Source organism: Cryptomeria japonica, chromosome 5 (genome assembly GCF_030272615.1).
Source record: "Cryptomeria japonica chromosome 5, Sugi_1.0, whole genome shotgun sequence".
Classification (NCBI taxonomy): Eukaryota; Viridiplantae; Streptophyta; class Pinopsida; order Cupressales; family Cupressaceae; genus Cryptomeria; species Cryptomeria japonica.
The window spans coordinates 793,120,854-793,142,517 of NC_081409.1; positions in this window are offsets into that span (position 1 = coordinate 793,120,854).

Sequence of the window (21,664 nt, forward strand, 5' to 3'; positions counted from 1 at the left end):
TTATCATGTGTCCATCTTCTATTGAAAAAGTCAAAAAAAAAAATGTGAAAAAAAAAAAAAAAAAAAACATAACGTAAAAAATAATTCGTCCACTGGTGAAAACCTAGCAAACAGGTGCCTTGGGCAAGTATCATGATGAAAACCTGGCAAACAGGTGTCATGCGTAATCTATGAACTTCTTGCATATTGTACTTGGGGATAGGTTTTGTCCTATCATATCCTTTTGTCCTTCACTATCTCATTATCCTATCGAACCCCTGTCATTACCCTTCATATCCTATTGTCCCTCATGTCCAGTTTCCCTTTCCACCTTTGATCTTGACAAGGCTGAGGATCATCATGAGCATCATGCATCTTGTTTGCAGCTTTTAGTCCATCATAGCTTTTGGTCTTTATCCATTTGCTTATTACAACCTTTCATCCATATTCCCTAGTTTATTGCAACTTTCTGCCACTATCCCTTAGCCAATCCTGACCTTCAGTCCATGTCCCTTATCCATTCTTGGTCTTGTTTATCCTATCCATATCTTATCACTATCCATACACTCTTTTTCATTTCTTGATCTTGATCTGACATAAGGACGCAAAATTTAAACATAGTTTCAAAAACCTCTTGACATGTCCCTCATGCCATGTTCCTGTTTTACATTGTCATATTCAGTCTCTTGTTCCATCATGCAATAGCCCTTGAAAATTGCATCTATATTGTCTCCATGATAAAAGACCTTTATCTTCCCTCTCTCCACCAACATTTCAGGAAGCCTATTTATTCACCTGTCATATTCCTTGCCTTGCTAGACACTGGGAGAAAAATCATAAAAATTGAAAAAATGTCCTAAAAAAATCTCTAAAAATCATAAAAATGTCTTGAAAAAATCTCTAAAAATCATATAGTGTCTTGAAAAAATCTCTAAAAATCATAAAATGTCCTGAAAAAATCACTAAAAATCAAATAATGTCTTGAAATAATCCAAAAAAAATCAAATAATGTCCTGAAATAATCCAAAAAAAAATCAAATAATGTCCTAAAATAATCCCAAAAAAATCAAATAATGTCCTAAAAAAAATCCCTAAAAGTCATATAAAGTCCTAAAAAAATCCCTAAAAATCATATAATGTCCTGAAAAAATCCCTAAAAATCAAATAATGTCCTGAAAAAATCCCTAAAAATTGAATAAAGTCCTAAAAAATGAACAAAAAAAATTTCAAAACATCAAAATCCAAAAAAAATTCCTTTGGCATTTTGCATTTTGTCAATAAATGGTCCCCTTCGTGCATAGACAGATCGCTGAGCATACATCCAATGACAATCAATCAAACATTGTGCTTTAATGAAATCACGCATTAATAGATGAACTTTTCAATAAAACCAGACATTCAAACTAATCAAAATTGTCATATCAATCAATCAACATAAATATCATTTGTCCTTGTCACTATTATCATGGCTCTTATACAGGGTGTGGTATACTCAAAACCAGACTGTGTCCTATCTTAGACGGGGTACCGCATTCCCTGAAACTAGACAACATGATCATTCTTGTTTTCCACTTTTGACAATGATGATCAGACTGTTTGTTTGACTTGGTTGAATTTGTGCGTCTTATCCTTTTACTAATTTATCTTTGGCTTCGATCATGTTCCTATGTTGCTCGAGGATGTCACTGAGTGATTTAGATTGACCGGGATGGTTCATGATCCCTTTCCTTTTTTGTGGTGTTTGCTGTTTGTGGAATGTTTGTCACAAACTAGGGTAGCTATATCATTGGGTGTCTATGATAAGTACGTTCGCTTTGTGAACACCACACATACCTCGACCCTTGATGTATGCACCCTAGGATGCTTCACTCATTCCTTGTGTGCGATGTGTCTGTCTTTTGCAAAAGGGGTTTCATTTCAACTCTGGCCTTCAATGCCATGATGCTCTGCATCCACTTTGCTACATTAAATAAAGGTTCTCACCTACTTCTGTGCATTGGTGAAAGCAAGTTTTTCTTCATCTCTAACTGTCCTCTGTCTAATTTCTTCTTACTAACATTTCTTCCATCAGTCTTGGTAGTCCGTTCGAACCTATCATCTTATGTCATTCTTATCAATCAATTGGCCTCTTTTCTAGATTTTTCTGGCCAATTCCTCGAGGGGGCATGCATATTGCATTGTTATTGTTTGGGGCATTTTCATTATTGTTCTTTGAAACAATGCTTAAAATTGCATTGTCTCAAAGAGGGGCAAAATGTAGACGTCTAAAAATGGTCAACGCTTGCGGAGTCATACTTTAACATTTGCACATTGCCTTATTTTAGGGTTCTTGCATCATATTAACATTTCTTCTATGTTGTGTGCTTGGTCTTTATCATTTGCAAGCATCAAGTCCTTCTGCATTCCTGATTTTTATCGCTTTTGAATTAGGTCTTGTTGATAGCAATCTTCATTCATGATTTTGGTTGATTTTATCCTGTCGCATCATGGTGCGTGCTCATTTATCATCATTTTGGACATCGTCAATCCTAATCAATGATAGAAATAGGGTTTTATCTACTTGTCAATCTTTCAATCATCTTTTAGTAATCATTTGCGATTATCAACTTGTCAATCTTGTCATTTTGCGATCGATTCATCATCGATCCTTGTCCACTTGTCAATCTTGTCATTTTGTGATCGGTTCGTCATCGGTCCTAGTCCTCTTGTCAATCTCATCATTTTGTGACCAATTCATCATTGATCCTTGTCCTTGTCAATCTTGTCATTTTGCGATCGATTCGTCATCAATCCTTGTCCTCTTGTCAATCTCATCACTTTTGCGATTTATTCGTCATCAATCCTTGTCCTTGCCAATCTTGTCATTTTGCGATCAATTCATCATCGATCCTTGTCCTTTTCAATCATGTCAATTTGGATTGATTAGTCATTGTTCCTTGTCAATTGGTGCCTATCAATTTGATCTCTTTATCAGCATTCATCCTTTGTCAATCAAAATCATGATCGAATCAACATTAATTTCTTGTTGTCTTGACCTAATTCCTTGTCCTCTTATTTCTAGGGTTTTATGATTTGATCATTAAATCCTTTTGTTCCTCTTGGTGGGTTAAATAAATCTATTTATTTAGTCCTAGGTCTCTTTTCATGAATTAATTAATGGATGAAAACCTATTAATTAATTCACCTAATTTTTATATCATCTTTTTCCTCAATTTTCCAATTTACTAATTTCTCCTAATTCCTAATTTCTATTTCTCCTATTTTTCCCCTAATTTTCTCCTATGTTTATGCTTCCATTTGTTGCAATCATGGAGGCTATTTTCTCTCTTCCCTTTTGTCATGGGAATGATATTTTAATCTTGTCATAATTTGTCATAATTTTGTCAATCAATCAATCTTGCATGTCAATCTTGTCATAATTTGTCATAATTTTGCCATTCATGATTTGAATTTCCATTCAAATCTCTTCATGCTAATCTTGTCCTCTCTCCAATTTGTCTATAAATTGGATTATTTTCTTCAATGAAATGGGAGAGAAAACCATGCTTCTAGTATCCTTATGCTGCCATTTTTCTAGTCATCTTGCTTTCATACTATGCTTTTGCACTTCTAGGTGAGATCCACAAACACACTAATTTGAAGGAGCAAGAAGGAAAATGGAGGAACAATGAAAGAGATACATGCTTTGGTTTGCATTTTATTTCATCTTCATGCCTTTATTGAATGTTTTTATGATTTCTTATTATTGCAATCTAGTTTTTGTGGTTGAGCTAATATCTATTGCTTTGATGTTTTCCCAAATTCCTATCTACAAAGACCAAAGAGAGAACTTGCAAATCATAAGAATGTAGCATGTCCTTCTACATTCACTTCTAAGTGTCTATTGTGTGAAGTAAGATCTCCTTCATGTTATCATGTGAAAATCCATAACAACATCCAAACCTATTCATAGCATATGCATCATGAATCTACATGGATGTAAGCCTCTCAAAAAAGATCAAACTACTCCATTTCTTATTTCAAGAAATCAATCCGCAACCATCCCTCATGATCATCATATCCATGAGTACCAACAAATGATCGATACATGCTAAAATTTAAAAATCATCTCTACACTCTCATGAAGCTCTCAACATATGATCAAATGCACCCAATACAAAGAGAGCTAGCCAAATCACTATCAAAGCTCCAAACATCTCAAATAGGAAGCCATCATGACATCATGATCAAACCATCCCCTCCTAGGAAATCACATGATCCAAGTGACCATACCATGGTCCCAACAATAATGTATCATACCAAAACTCTAATGCGCAATCAAGAGTATCCTACATTGACATAACACTAACATACTCTAAACCAACATCACTTGTCAAGAACCATCAACACCTTAGCCAAAAAGTCCTATAGTCCTCCATGGCCTTGAGATGTTACCCATCATCATATAGTGTACATGTATTGATGAAAGAACCTTTCTACAGAAACAAGATCTAAGAATCCTTCCAAACCATCTACATCAGTAAGAAGAACATCCATCACCACATGATGAATACACAATCAATGCTAAAGCTCCCACTAAACCATGGTACTGAGCTCTCCAAGCATCATGACACACCATCTCCCAAATGTGAAAATCTTCCAGGTCCATACAGACAAGTGTACAACTAATCACAGCAAGTGAAACCAAGATCTCCAAACCAAAAAAACACACCATGCTATAAGAACCCTTAATCAACTATCTAGGTACTCACTTATCATCCATCCTCTTATCCCAAAAGAAATCATACCAATACTTAAGTGACCATAGACAAGCCTAGCTAGCAAGTTAGCATAAATATTGAATCAAACCTCGTGGATATAGATAGTCCACATCCGAGTCAGCCCACTGCAACTGAATAGGTGATTAACCCACACAAATGCATAACTCATATATCTAGTCACTGAAACATGAAAACTCACTATCACATCAATAAAATACAAATCTAAGATCTCAAAGAGAAAAATAATTTAGACAACATGACTCAAGCACCAAGTCAAGAATAGATCTCATTTGCCAACCATGTCCACATCGATCACCATAGTCTAAGAATCCACCAAGCATCACCACAAATATTTTGAGTGACTAATCACGTACCAAAATATCCATGAAAAGAAAGAATGGCATTTCCTCTCACCATGCACAAAGCATACATGTAGAGCTGCAACTATCCCATCCAATAACACCTCATAGAAACAAAGCCTAGAAAATAAATCTTTAGCAAATCCACAAAATTGCAAGTTTTTTCCTTGATTGTGTAAAAACTACAAAACCACTATATTCAGGAACACCCATGCAGATCCATACCCACTTCACATCTAGAAGACTCAAAAAGCCTAAAAATACCAAAAAAGGTTCAAGTAGAACAATGAAATTATTATCATAGATGAGCATCACCATAAATTTTGAGCGTAAAATCTATATAACCTTCAAATCAAAGGAACAAGAATCTAATCCATGCAAGTAGAACCATCTATAAGGAAAAAGTATTTTAAGAATTCTAGACCCATTTGTAGGCCAACTCCACAACCACCACTAGTACATGCATATGAGAGAGATAAGCTAATCCAGAAACTTTGAGATAATCCAATTATCAACTCCATAGCCTCCATGCATTTGGGGATAATGAAATAATACTTTCCAATATCAAGGACTAAACTAATAACCCAATATAAGCACATTCACACCATCGTATAGACAACCCAAGTTTCACCATATTGTCAAGGAGCCTAAAACAAACACCCAACATGAAAACTCTATTGCCCACAACAATGAAATGAAATATCACCACCATGCATTAGGGTTTAAACACTATCAAACAAGAGCTCCAAATCAATATCGTATTAAATTAGAGCACATGATCAACTCCACTAAAATCCATCTTCACCATCCATCAAAATGCCTACTTTCACCTGAAAAAGTAGATCAACTACAAGACTTCCACTCATCAAAGGGTTAATCATCGGTCGACTCCTTCAAAATATTTCCTCAAGCTTTCCAAGCTAAGAAATGTTAATAGAATAAATACCTAGAACTAGAATCACCATGAATCCTCACATTCAAGCACCATTAAAATTTTGGAACAAATCTCTCATACTAATTGAAGGCAAACTAGGGTATCCCAAAAAACCATCTAAGCTCAGTATGCACCTCTAGTATCCAATGATTTTTCAAAACGGATTACAAAATGTTGATACAATAACATACTGCTATGCCATAAAAGTAAAAATGGACATAGTTAATTTCCCACAATTAAAACCTTAGAGAAAAGTGATTATGATTTATAGACCTAAAAAAACTTTAGTAGAATTGTAGCATACAAATTTTATACATCATAATCATAAAACAAGAAGAATGAGACAAAAGAGAGAACACAAATATATGTGGGGAAAACCCTTTTAGTTAAACAAACTCCACTCTAAAAAAGATCAAGCCAATGTATTATTTACCAACAAGTTACAATACATTTTCAGGCTCTAAGCCTTTACATGGAGATTTACATCTTGTTTCATTATGGAGAAAAAATGGCAGTGTAGCCTCTGTAAAATGAAATCCTCTCCTCTTAAATCAGCTAAGGCATCAAATATAAATAGAGCTTAGCACAAGGAGTTAGGTGCACATGTTTTCAAAAACCATCTTCAACACCTAAGAGGTAATTTGTGTCATAAACAATATCTTTCTAATCCCATGACATGTTTCTCATAGCAACTTCCAAGGCAACAACACCTATCTCATCCATAATGGTCATCTTGGAAAATTCAATGTAAAGACAACATAGAGTTTACTATGACCAGAAATAGGAACCTTCATTACCTCAGACCACTTCTACAAGTGAACTAAATCATAAATTCCAATAGCTAAAATATAACTCCAATACATAATAGAAGCTGAAAATCAAGACTCTTTAGTCAACATAGGAAAATACCAAATCAATTTTCACTCCAACATAACATCTTCCAATTGGGTACCAACTTCCTAGAAAATAAGGAATATGCCATTTCATCACCTACCATGTAGGATACCACCTCACCTAGAGTTTCTACAAAGTGAATGACAACATAGGAAGTTCATATCTAAGAATAAATCAATTAGGAAATAGTTAATTAATTTGACATGTTAGGACTATAAGGTTGAGACACCTTAATCCCAACATTCTTCCACTTATCGAAGACATGTCAAGAGTCAACAACATCCACTTTAGAGGAGCCAAAATTGTGAAATGACATGATCACAACTATCCATACAACCACACAAATGTCAAACATGCTCTTATGCTCTATCAAGACACCAATCCAGAGAACACGAGCATAAGATCCTAGTGATAACAAAGGCTATAGGATATTGCCACAACCTCAATGTGCTCACAAGCTATAGAAAAGTATCAACATCAACTTCAAAGCCCCATAACCAGAACACAATTACAATGTAGTCCTCCAAGAAAAAGATAGAACATCATCTAGAAAAATAACCAAAATGACTTCTCTGATCCAGTTGATATATCGATAGGATTAAAAAATAACAACCACAACAAGGGCTAGCCCATCCAATTAAACATACCTCAAATGTATCCACCATTAGTAAACTCATGCCACCAGCATAACCAACCCATAAACTGCAACCACAAGTTCCACATCTAGACCAATCGATGAAGACCAAACATATCCAGAAATGCCCACTACATGGGTATTGCCAAATCTAAAATATCAAAGACATACTGAGTCTACCAATCAAATCACATAAAAACTATAACAATGTACTACCAGGGACCATCCAAAAAGATAAGCACATCTTGCAAACAAAATTGTTGCAAGAAACATCTCTCTCAACTTGTTTCTATAGCTCTCCCAAGTTTTCCACATCCAACAAAGCAAAGATATAGAGGAACCTCCATCTCATCACCAAAAAAACAATAAAGTAAAAGTGACAACAATGACCACAAACTAGTGATCACCATATCTCCACCTAAGATCTAAACAAACAATTTTATGTGAATCCAAACATCCAGGAAGATAACCAAGACCAAAGAGAGAACTTGCAAATCTTAAGCATGTAGCATGTCCTTATACATACACTTCTAATTGTCATCTATGTCAAGTAAGGTCTCCTTAATGTCTCCATGAGAAAAGCCTAAAAAATATCCAAATCCATTCATAGTATATGCCTCATCAATCTACATGGATGTAAGTCTCTCAAAGAAGATCAAACTACTCCATTTCTCATTTTAGTAAATCAGCCCACTAATATCCTCAATGATCATCACAAAATAAAATACATACCTAAGGAGATATCCATTCTATCCATCTCTCATAATGAATCATCCAAAACCATTTGATCATAGCTCAAGATTCATGAATATGAAAGGAAAGCATAAAGCACCTAACAAAAACAATCGGCCAAACCTCTGAAGTGATAAACTGCCGAGTAGACCAAGAGTGGGGAATGAGAATGCTCCTCCAAGATATCAAAAGCATCATGAATCATCCAAGATTAATATCCTCATAGGTCTCTAATGAACTCACATCCAATCAAGGTATAGGATTTTTAGACTTTCAGCTGAAATCTCATTAATATTAACCATCTCAGCACATGTCTCTCATCTCAAGAGAACTATAACCTCACCTAACTCTCTATGTATCCATGAGTACGAACAAATGATCAATCCATGCTAAAATTTAAAAGGAATCTCTCCACTCTCATGAAGCTCTCAACATATGATCAAATGCACCAAATACAAAGAGAACCCCCAAACCATTGTGAAAGCTCCAATTAGATAAATCAAGAATCCATCATGACATCATGATCTGACCATCCCCTCCTAGGAGATCACATGATCCAAGTGAACATATCATGGTCTTAACAACAATGTATCATGCCAAAAACCTAATGCGCAATCAAGAGTATCCTATGACATAACATTAACATGCTCTAAACCAACATCACTTTTCAAGCACCACCAACACCTCAACCAAAAAATCCAATAGTCTTCCATGGCCTTGATATGTTACCCATCCTCAACTAGTGTACATGCAATGGGGAAAGAACCTTTCTCTAGTAATAGGATCTAAGAATCCTTCCAAACCATCTACATCACTAAAGAAGAACATGTATCACCACATGATGAATACACAACCAGTGTTAAAGCTACTACTGAACCATGGTACTGAGATCTCCAAGCATTATGACACACCATCTCCAAATCTGAAAATATTTCAGGTCAATACACACAAGTGTACAACTAATCACACCGAGTGAAACTAAGAGCTACAAAAAAAAGAAATACACCATTCTATTGGACCCCTTAATCAACTATCTAGGTACTCACTTTTCTTTTGTTCCAATGTTTGTTTTGATAGTCTCCTCTACCAACATGGATGATTTCTCCTCTTATGATGCTGGGAGAATGTCGAGCCTTCCATCTTCGGGTGCCTTAGAGAGGTTTTCACCCTCAGATATGTCCTTTCTTTTTACTTTTTAGAGTCAGACAATGCCATAGTGTGGTTTTCACCATAAGACGCGTGATTTGTTTTTATTTTTATATTTTTGTGACTAGAAGGCCCAACATGCTCACTAAAGTATGCAACATTGTTGAGTTCTATAGTGTATCTAACTTTATGGTCCCCAAGAAGAAGATCATCTCGTATGCCCAGGTAGTCTATGAAAACCACATCAGTTTGAAATGTGTCTAGTTGTAAAGGTCCTTCATAGTTCCAATCAGTGAGTTGTGGGTGAATGAGAGGAAGTCCATCAATATTTTCAAAGTCAACAAGAGTAAGGGTAAAGACATGATTATCTTCAGGTATATCAAGGTAATTGTCGAGGTCATTGCTAGCACTCTCCTCATTTGTCTCAATCGTAAACAAATCCAAATTGGCCTCACTAGAAGCGCATTCAACAATGGGAGTCCTCACTCTTTGTGATTTGGACCTAGAACCTAGAAACAAAGACTGTTGGGGATCCCCATGAATTTTTCCTTTATAATCCTCCTTTTTAGCTGTAGATTTTGAAGTAGGTTGACCAAATCTAAATTTTCTATAGAACTCATCTTCCTTTGTGGGTTCACCAAGCTCTCTGAATGTATTTGTGAGCTCGTAATCACTAGATGATTTGTCTAAACCCAATTCCCAGTCATTGGAGTCGGTGGAATAGCATTTTTCTTGTTGATCATTGGGGTTTCTAATTTGCAATACTTCTTCAGATTTGTGAGTGTGTAACTAGAAAGGCATGAAACCAATCCCTTTTGAGCATTGATTCTTGAATGTGAATTCTAGTTGCAAAGGTTGAGTGATACCTTCTTTTCTTAGACCAAGATGGATTTTACCATCGTACAAAATTTTTTGTAGGATTTTAAAACCTTTACCATACTATTCACATTATATCTTGATGTGATCTTGTGTAACTTGTTTAGGTTCTTTGCAAAGCATTTTGTACAAGTCCTCTTCTTCCATCTCGCCCACATTTGGAATATACTAGGATCTCATTTTAGTGTCATGATTGATACCTTTTTTAGAAGGATGTCATCATCCATACTCTTTTGGAGAGTCCATTACTTGTCTCAGGTACATAGTTTGATTTATAGTGTACTCACCCATGCCTTTATCCTCATATTTCCCTTTAATCTCTCCTTTTTTTTTATGTTGAAGATTTTAGTGACTCGAGATAAACATATGCAGATGATGAAGTAGCCTTTCTATTGATGGGTATTATTGTTTATGATGTTGACCGTAAATTGTTCCAATTTATGAACAAATTCGGATCACTATTAACGATCACTTTAACTCCATTGTATGGGAACTTAATACATTAGTAGTATGCTGATGTAACAACTCTTATATCATGCATCCATGGGCATCCCAATACTATATTGTATGTGATCTCTAAATCAAGGACTTGGCATGCCACATCCTTTGTAATTGGCCCAACTCTAAGAGATAAGGTGATTGTGCCCTTAGCTGAGTGCTCTTTGTCATCATATGCCTTAATGGTTATTGCATTTGTAGAATTCACAACCTTTCTAAAATATCCCAATTGCCTAATAGTGCTCAATGTACAAATATTCAGACCTTCTCATTGTTGGCATTCTACACTCTTATGAGAATGGTTGATGTTGTTATTGATGGCAACCATCTAGCAACCATCTGGCAACCTTCTAGCATTCATCTGGTAAGCCACCAGTAGGCACTGGCACCATAATAGACATCTACATACACCAAGAGGTACTTCACCGATAGTGGCAACAATGCATACCGGCACCCCAGCCGACAAGGAATAAACTTTTGTTTATTGTATTTAAATGTAATTATCTTTTGTAAAGCTGACATGGTATATTGTAATAGACTCATATATATGTATGAGATCTTATAGGTCATTTGGTATGACAGAAGATAGTATGCATGGAGGGATATATGGATAATATTTTTGTATAAGGAGATAAAGTTGACAGTGAAGGTTTTGGTTACAGAATGAGCTTAAACCGATACTGAACCTGGCATAGTTGATGCTGATTTGAAGTAGTACATTATATTATATTTCATAATCCACTTTTGTAGTCAGTGTGACTCTTATTGAGTAGTGAGCTCTAGGCAGTTGGCCTTCTTGCATGTGCAGGCCCCTCATTGTAAGTAATACTTATTCATTGGCCAATGAGTGAATATTGTGGGTCACAAATCCCACTAAGGTTTTCCCACACCGATTTTCCTTGTTAAATATCTTGTGTTATTGTGTGTTCTATATGTTGTCTCTATTTTTCTTATTTGTTGGATTAATTCTTATTTACTGGTACACTATTTTGGGATACAAAGTTCTTAATAACTTTAAATATTGTGCTAACCGGTTAGATACTGATTCACCCCCCCTCTTAGCATCTTTGGGACTATCATTAATCATAACACTCCTCCATATATGAAGACTCGTTTGATGTGGTTTTAATAGATAAATGCTTCATTATGTATTACTACATTATGAGGTTGGGTTATGGATGTATCATTAGTTTCTTTGAATGTGAGGGTATGTGGAATGGAAAGGTATCCCACCATGGATTGAAACTGGTCCATATTTAGATCAGTGGGTATGGAAGTCTCTCTCAAAGTCTTATCAAGGATGGCCTTATGTGTGGGAGATATGCATAAAATCTCAATGATGGAAATGAGGGCAGTCTCTTCCCTAGATGATCTACAAGTTTATACTCATTCTTGGTGGATGATGAGACTATGGGCTTGGATGGAACACCTTGTAAGGTGACTTTACCTTGATAGGTTGTGACATTATATTTAGAGGGTTGACCTTTGGAAGATGAGAAGATGGTCCAATTCCTTTCAAAACAACATTACTCCTTTGGGTAGGACCCTCACAAGTTTTGTCCTTTATAATGCTAGTATAAACATGATTGTCCATTGAGTTGTCATTAATAATGGAATCATAGTCATATGGGGTCTTAGTATAATTATCTTGATTATCAGTAGTTTTTTATTTTCCCTTGCCATTTTTATAAAATGGCTCCTTAAACATTGCACTCTCTTCATTGGAGGTATGACCATCCACTTCTATGTCACCTCTGTCAATGAGATCATGTATGATATTATTCAATCAATGACAATTGCTAGTTAAATGCCCTTGTCTCTTGTGATATTCTCAATATTCATCACCATTCCACCAATTTGGTTTAAATTTTGGCTCATATGGTTGATTATCTGGTAGTGTTATGATCTTGTTTACCACTAACTTCTAGAATGTGGTTTCAATTGGCTCTCCCAACGAGGTGTATTTTCTTCAAGGTTTTGATTGCCTTTGATTGTTCACTTGATTGTTTGAGATAGAAGATCTTGCACCAGGGAAAGTTATGTTAGGTTTCACAACATTTGCATCTACTACCCCATCATTGACTATGCTCTTATTCTTCTTCCAAAAGTGGGGTTTGTCTTTCCCATTTATTTTTGTGGTATATCACAACAACATCGACTAGCAAGACCTCTCCATCACTGTAAAAATAAAGAGAAGGATTCCCCATGTTTCTACTTATTATTTCATAAGGTGGCTACTAACACATATATTTCAATATTGTATTAAAGCCTCTACTAGATCACCCCATGACTTAATTCCAAGTACAAGTTGGGAAAACCATTCCATTGCTTGTTCACCTAAGATCTGTGGAAACAATCTAATCAAGTATATTGCTTATATTGCTACCTCAATGCAAGTTGTGAAAAACTATCTTATGTGTCCCTTAGGATCCCCTTTGCCTTTGTACTTATCAAAATTTGGTGTTATAAAATGTGGAGGGAATGGAGGCATTGGAATGATTTTATCGAATGGGTAAGGACATATATCTTTCATTGTAACTGTTATTTTGGTGTATTCATGTCCGCCATTTTCTTTTGTAAGTCCTTTATTTGTTGTTGTAAGTCACTCTTGGGTGATGTCTTTTCTCTTTGAGCTAGTCCCATTCCTAAGCCACTAGGCAGAGGAGGAGGGATATAATGCATATATAGTTGGTATTGATCACAAATGTGTTCATATTGAGGAGGGGCATAGTTATAGCTCGCATATGGACCACTTGGTATGGTATTATAGTGAGGAGCCCTAGGTCTAGGTCGATACATGTCATAACCATGGGGATAAGAGGTACCATAAGAATGATCTTGGATATTTCCCCCAAATTTGACACGAGGTCTCCTCATGTCATGATTTTTAATATTTACTCTGGTGTAATTGTATCGATTGGTTTTATCTTGGGTATCATCATGGTCATGCATGGTAGTAGTTCTTCTCCATAGGAAAGGATGACTGTGGGGTTATTCATGAGAGGTTCTATCATAAATGGCATGAGAAAGAGTGTATGTTTGGAATCTTAGGTTTTTGAAGTAGGGATGAAGGTGACTCAAGCATGAGATGCTCTTTCTTACCACCACTATTTGGCCTCCTTTGTCTTGTATTAACTTGATTTATTTGGTTTGTATTACCCTCCAAAATCTATGACATATAAAATCCATGAGGTATTCCTGTCCCACTTTTTAACATAACTTGTAGGAAATATTGTCTCTCTTTCCATGATCTCTTAAACCAATCTATTAAAATGCGGATCCATAATAGTTTCCTCAACTTCTGCAGAATCCATATATGCATTCTCATTGTCATTATCATTTCCATTTCTATTGGCATTATCTAGTATATCATTGCGGTTTTCAAAAGGATTGTAGAGTTCATCTCCATCAAACTCATAGGTACTCATGTTTAAAGACCTTAAAGCTTGTTTGGCTTCCCTTCTAGACCTTTGTGAATGGGTTTCAACCATGGACTAAAGTCTTGACCAAAATGAAAGGTAGGATGAAGATGAAAAGACTATGGAAGACCAAAATGTGTATGAAATATAGATGAATCTAGGGTAAACTTTTTATTTCCAAGAGTGTAAGACCAAAGTAGGAGAGTAAGGTGTTGCTTCCAAAGAGATGATGGATCTATTGACAAGGTCAGTTGACCTTGACTCAAGAAACCAAATCAGACCCTAAGATGATGGATCTTGATACGAGACTCACCTAGTGTTATGTTGTAGTAGGTTTGGAAAGTTTGATTTGGACAAGAAAAGTAACCTTTTGGCTCAAATTTGGAAGATATGTATGAGGGAAATGCCAGTGAAGGAAAATGATTGACTATGTGACCAAGACAGGTTGACTGAAAATGAAGCCCTATAGGAAGTAGCCTTAGGATCTCTTTAAATGTAAAAACTTATGTCCCTTTTATTCTCAAGAATTTTTTGTAATCTCTCAACTATAAACACAAACACATTTTTATCTAACCCAGATGTGATTTCTAATAAAAAATAGAGTTTCAATGAGCACAGATGTGGTTGTCTAGTGATAATGATAATTTCACCCTAAAGATCAAAAATGCAGTTTTGCTCTACATAGATGTGGCTTCTGCACAAAAATGTAATTTTAGATAACACAGACATCTTTTTTGATAAATCTAACAAGTTCTCATTGATAATTTTGTATGAGACACAAATGCATTTCTAAATTGCATAGATGCAGTTTTTGGACACAAACATAGTTTTAGCAGTCAAAAACATAGTTTTTGATTCTTTGCACAATTGTGTTTGATTTTGGGGATGTTTAACGTGACCAAATCTCAATATTTTGATTCTTTTTCATGGTAAGAGGACACAATAACAGTGAAGACTCAATGTTTGAAATTGTCTTGTCCTAGGTATCAAAAAAGTTCCCAAATGTGATGTGTGATGTGAAATTTTTTTTTCATACACTTGAAAAAATGAAAGACACTATGTTTCTTTGTTTTATTTGAAAAAATGTTTCAGTATTGAATCATGCAAGCACAAATCCTAGGGCTTGCTGGGACAATAGATGTTCAATCTCACTAGGGGAGTTACCCTGAGGCTATGAAATTTAGAGTAGATACCTAGATGCTTGACCCCACTGGCTCTACCCTCAGCACTTAGTTCTCCAAGGCAGCCAAGCACAAGTCCCCATGAAAACTCACTGTGGCAAACTTTGTATCTCTACTAAGAATTGTAAGAATGTGAGCCACTTCAGAGGTCTGATCTCTTGTGCCAACAACTAGAAGGTTTTTGGCTTCTAACACAAAAGGTGTATAGTAAGGGCATCCATTTAGGTGGCTATAATCATTAGCATGTTACGATCCATTAAATGGAAGATCTCTGAGCCTATAGAGGTTGTGCTTTATAGGGTTTATGGGTAGTTAGAACATCATTTTAGCAGAATGTAACACCCATTACTTGCAACTTTCATCACAAAACATATTTATTTATAGTGTCTTGGAAGATATTAGCTTTAACTTGTTACCACTTGGGGCATTCCCTCTCACTTGGCCTTATGGGCTACTAGGGAGGCAAGCTCTCTAAAAAGAAACACAAAAGACACTTGTTAATTTTAGAGTAGCAATTGAAGTGTTTCACTAGACTAAAGAAGACAAAGAAAGCACTTTTAAAATCAAATATTTTCCAAAGGTCCTACACTAAACTTGTTAGTAGTTTTAAAATAATACCCCTCCTACAAGCACACATGTTAGGTAAATTTTAGATCCAAAAGATTGTGAAATAGGGGCTTTCAACAAGACGTTTTCTCCTTTTAGACAACTGCACTACTTAGTTAGTCAGATCAAAAGAGGTTAGTGCCCAAAAACCAAATTTGAAACCCTAATTGGAAGCAAAAGAGGAAAAACTGAAAACATAGACATAGACACAGAAGCAAATCACAAACACAGAATGATAAGACACAGATGTAACTTCCCAGATTTGAAACCTGCAAAGCAAACAACAACATAGAAACATGACAAGAGCATGCATAGATGCAACTTATGGACATAGATGTAATAATACAGATCACAAACACAACTTCAAAACCTACAACCTACCAAATGAAGCAAAATAGAACCTACAAGAACAAAAACGTAGTTTTATACAACACAGATGCAAATTTATGACAAAAACTTGATTTTAAGCCACACAAACATGAGTTAATGATGGAAACATGATAAAAAGGTGCGTAGATGCGATTTAAGAATTGTGGATCTGTAAAATCCAATAATAGTCTGAGACGTGGAAACACAACATAGACGTGATTAGATTTGTCACAAATGCCAAAGAACACAAAATCATCACAATGTCAAACCTGCAACTTTGAAAAACACCAAATCTACAAACAAAATGTTAAAATAAAGGGATAAGAGTCCCATGGGGCATGCCAAAATGTGTTATGGTGAAAAGTGGATAATGGAATTAACAATATTGAAAGACTTAAATGGATCAACCACAAAACCCTAGCCTAACAATGAAAGCAATCCACCATTCACAATGAAGATACCTAAGATCATGCAAACAAAAACAAATCAAATATACCATTCACATATCTAGTAGGGTTTCAATCTCCATTTCTTCCTCTCTCCATTGATCTTTCTTGATATGTTTGCTCTCAGATTTAATGTGTGCACAAGAGCTCAACAAAGAATGGAAGTGTGGTTGATAGCTTTATTGCAAGATGGTTTGATTGCATCAAATTAGTGTGCTCACTCATTAGGCTTGATAATGAAGGAGAGTATTCTCTTATATAGAAGACATTGTAAGAAATGGAGGGGTAAGATTAAGAGTTGTAAAGATAAGTGGTCGGCTAAGATTAAAGGGTAGGTAGAGGAAATAATAAAATGATAAAGGGGGTCAGTAAGAGAAGAATTAAGAGATGAGTGACATGTGTCATGGGCAGAAAAGGCTAATGAATTAATTAATTAAATAAATATTTATTTAATTAATAGAGGAAGTGGGATCAATTAAATAAACAAAATATTTATTTAATTTAGGAAAAGGACAATTTAAAGAAATAAAAGTATTTATTTAAATGAGGAAAGGCTTATAAGAGGATAAATGAATTAATTATATAAATAAAGATTTATTTAATTAATAGAAACTTAAGATAAAATAATTAAATAAATAAAAAATATTCATTTAATTAGGCAAGACAATTTTAGGTGTCTACTGTGTATGGTGAAAATGGATAACAATAATAACAATATTGAAAGGCTAAATGAATTCAACCACAAAACCCTAGCCTAACAATGAACAAAGATCCACCATAACATATGAAGATTACCTAAGACAATGCAAATAACTCAAAATCACAAAGATTATACCATCACATGTCCAATAGGGTTTTGATCTCCATTTTTCCTATCTCCATTGATCTTGCTTGATATATTTGCTCTCAGATTTTTGTATGCACAAGAGCTCAACAAAGAACGGAATGTGGTTGCAAGTAGGATCGTAGTGTAGCAAGTTGCATGAAAGATCATTAGAATGAGTGATTAGGGTTTGACAATGAAGAAAGCATCTCCTTAAATAGAAGACACAATAGGAAATGGAGGGTTAAGATTGAGAGGTGTAAAAAGAGAGGTCGGCTAGGATTAGAGGGTAGGTAGAGGAAATAATAAAATAATGAAAGAGGTAGGTAGTGTATGAATTAAGGGATGAATGACATGTGTCATGTGTAGAAAAAGATAATGAATTAATTAAATAAATAAAGATTTATTTAATTAATAGAAGAAGTAGGACAATTAAATAAATAAAATATTTATTTAATTTAGGAAAGGGATAATTTAAATAAATAAATGTATTTATTTAAATGAGAAATAAGGCTAGAAGAGGATAAATGAATTAATTAAATAAATAAAAATTTATTTAATTAATAGAAGAATTAGGCTTAGATAATTAAATAAATAAAATATTTATTTAATTAGACTGGACAATTTTAGGTGTCTACATCTACACATACAATAATTAAGCTCTCTCTTACCTATCGAACCACACAATTCTTTTCAGAGTTTGATAATGTTAAGGTCTACATCCATAATGTCTTTTGGTATTGTATCCATTTTTTGTCAAAAATCAACATGTCATATTTCGACCATAGATTTTTTCTTGTTTATAAAATTTTGAAAAAAAATACTTATTTAGAAACTAGACTCCATTCTTCACAATTTAAAAATAAAAATGAATACTTTTCATAAATGTTTAGGGGGAGCATGCTCAAATTTCTATTTTTTTGGATGCGTAGACTTCGAAAATTAGTAAATAATCGTATATTCATTAAAAAATTAGCCGAAAAATTTGGCATAAACTACATGGTGTTAGCTAATTTCTCATAGGAGCAATTTTTAAAATTCCCAAAAAAAGTTGACATTTTAGGGTGATCCCAATATATTGGGTTACACTTTTTGGTACATCCTATTTTTTGTTGAAATCATACATTTTTTAGAAAATATAATGATTTAAGGTTTAAGAAGTCCCATTTGAAGTAATTAGTTGAGGAGAGTTAGATCAAGGACTCTTAGATCAAAATTTCTTGGATATAACATCTCTAGGTCCCTAAACTATACTTGCAATAGAGTCTCTTTCACACCTATCAAAATGTTAATAACAAACCACATTTATATTTTCTTTTGGGGGGTCAAATGAATTCATCTAGAAGTTTTTTTTTAAAGTATTTAGTTCTTATTATAAGATTTCCAAATACTATAATTTTTTATATATTTAATTTCATAAATAGACGTATGTTTTATTTCTTATGAATGTATATTTTACATTGAACATTAAGGATTGTGTTTCACACATGTGGGAAATTTGAAAAATAAAGAAAAAAATTTGTAAAAAATATATTTTCCCTAGGTATTGATATCCTCAATTCAACACAAAAATAATTTAATTCAAATACATACAAAAAATGCTATGCATTATGAAATACACCTTCATCAAAATTACAATTACTCTATCTTCAAAAATTAACTAAAAAAAATATATGTAACGAAAAATTATGAAAAATATCCATTTACTAGATATTGTTGTGACAATTCTATATTTCATAAATTAGAATCTCCTTCTTTCTATAAAAAATGTTATGCATTACCAAATAAATGTCACATATAAAAAATATTGATTACTATAAATATTGAGTTATTAAAGGTCACATAGCAATATGGACAATTAATAATGAACGGTTGTCAGCGATGGCTTGCAGAAAGCGAAATTTGGCAAAAAATAGAAAATATGACAAAACCCTATGCCAATCTCTCTTGCTTACAAGTTTTAGGAGAACAAATTTGAAAGTCTGGGTTGTCTTCCTCCCCCTCCTACAGGTAGAGAACCTATTGCTTACCCTAATTTGGCTTACCATGGGAGGGAGCAACGACCTTAGAAACAATACCTAGCAAGAATATCCAATGGTAATAATACAAATGACAGGCATAATGTCTTAAGTAGAGGATCCCATAGGATGATGCGGGACCAAACTGATGAGACCCGAGGTAGGTCCTCTGGTAATTTTAATTGAGAAAACATTGGAGAGAAGGTGTGGATTTCCCCCATATCCTCATTCATATAAATTTTTTCTAGAGGTACCAATGTGATTCTCCTGGGTGGGAGATGAACCCCTATCATTGATGCTTCATCATCCCCTTGTTGTTTACCTCAAACAAGATCAAGGAATGATGTCGTTATTCAGAAAAAGACAAACAAATGAGAAACTACAAACCCAAACCCGCAGGATGATTTGTTATACGTCTTTGTAGAAAAAATTACAAAGGGTTTGAGGGAACATTATAGAAAGTATGGTTTATTTTCTAAATGGTGTGGGAAAGGGGAATCAGTGGAATCTATTGCCCATTGGTTGGAAGATACTTATGTGGGTCAGGTAAGTATTACTATCCTCCCTAATTACTTTATGTTTATTGATTGTACAAGGAAATATTTAAGAAGTAAGTTGTTAATTGGTAAATTTTTCTTTTATCATAGCTATAATTTTAATTTCATAGATTGGTAGCCAAACTTCTACCCTAGCATGTATAAGTTTCAGAAAATTTCAAATTGGGTTAGATTTAAATACATCTGAGTAGAACTTATGCATGCCCAAATCTTATTTAATATAGGGGATATCCTTGGGGGTTTATTGGCCTTGAAAGGAACTAGTGTCATTCTTTAGATATCAAAATGCTTATCAATTTGGACTCTTTCTCAGCTCAGCTTAAACAAATAATCTTCACTATTGCAAACTATAAATACAATTTAGAACCTGAACTTTATGAAGGTTTGGTAACAAACCACTTAGCCTTTAAGTTATCACCCTCCTCTCTTCTAATTAAAACTCCCAAACCCTCACTAGCAAAGCCCCTGAATTTGGCTAATTCAACTATAATGCAGGAGGGCTCAGAGGGCATTGGGTGTTCATCGAGGCTGAACAAGGTGGCCTCTATCCCAAACCCTCCCTTTGAAATTGAAGAAGGAGAATTAGTGTCGGATAAGGAACTTCTCTTTTCTTCCCCACCAACACTTGATAAGCCCCCACAAAACAATGAGACTATATTTTTTTATGGGAATTATCCTTTGCCAGGAAATGCCCAGCTAGGTTTGGTAAATCCTTCGTGTGATAGTATATCAACACCTTCATCTCATAAGGAAGATCGTAATCATGAGTTGGGAAGAACTGAGGGGGAGATTATGAGAGGTCTTAGTAATGGATTAGAAACCAGGAAAGGGATACATGGGAGTCAGGTTCCCTTTTATGAGAACCCTGAGAGGGTTGTAGGAACTTCTCTTTTCTTCCCCACCAACACTTGATAAGCCCCCACAAAACAATGAGACTATATTTTTTTATGGGAATTATCCTTTGCCAGTAAATGCCCAGCTAGGTTTGGTAAATCCTTCGCATGATAGTATATCAACACCTTCATCTCATAAGGAAGATCATAATCATGAGTTGGGAAGAACTGAGGGGGAGATTATGAGAGGTATTAGTAATGGATTAGAAACCAAGAAAGGGATACATGGGAGTTAGGTTCCCTTTTATGAGAACCCTGAGAGGGCTGTAGAGATAATCAATATCACTGAAAGGGTCCCTGGTGTTGATGAGTTGGTAATGGCCACCCTGAGATGTTGGAGGCCAGGGATAATATGTCACCAAGTGACAAGGGTGTGTCAATTGAAGAGAGGAAGGAGGATTCAATCAACCAAGCCTGTAATAAAGTCATAAATGATCTTATGGATAGATTTATAGAGGAAATAAAAGATGAAGATGAATTGGCTCTCTAGAAACAAGCCTTAATTGCAGATATTATGGAGTTAGAAGATGTGGTAGGGGA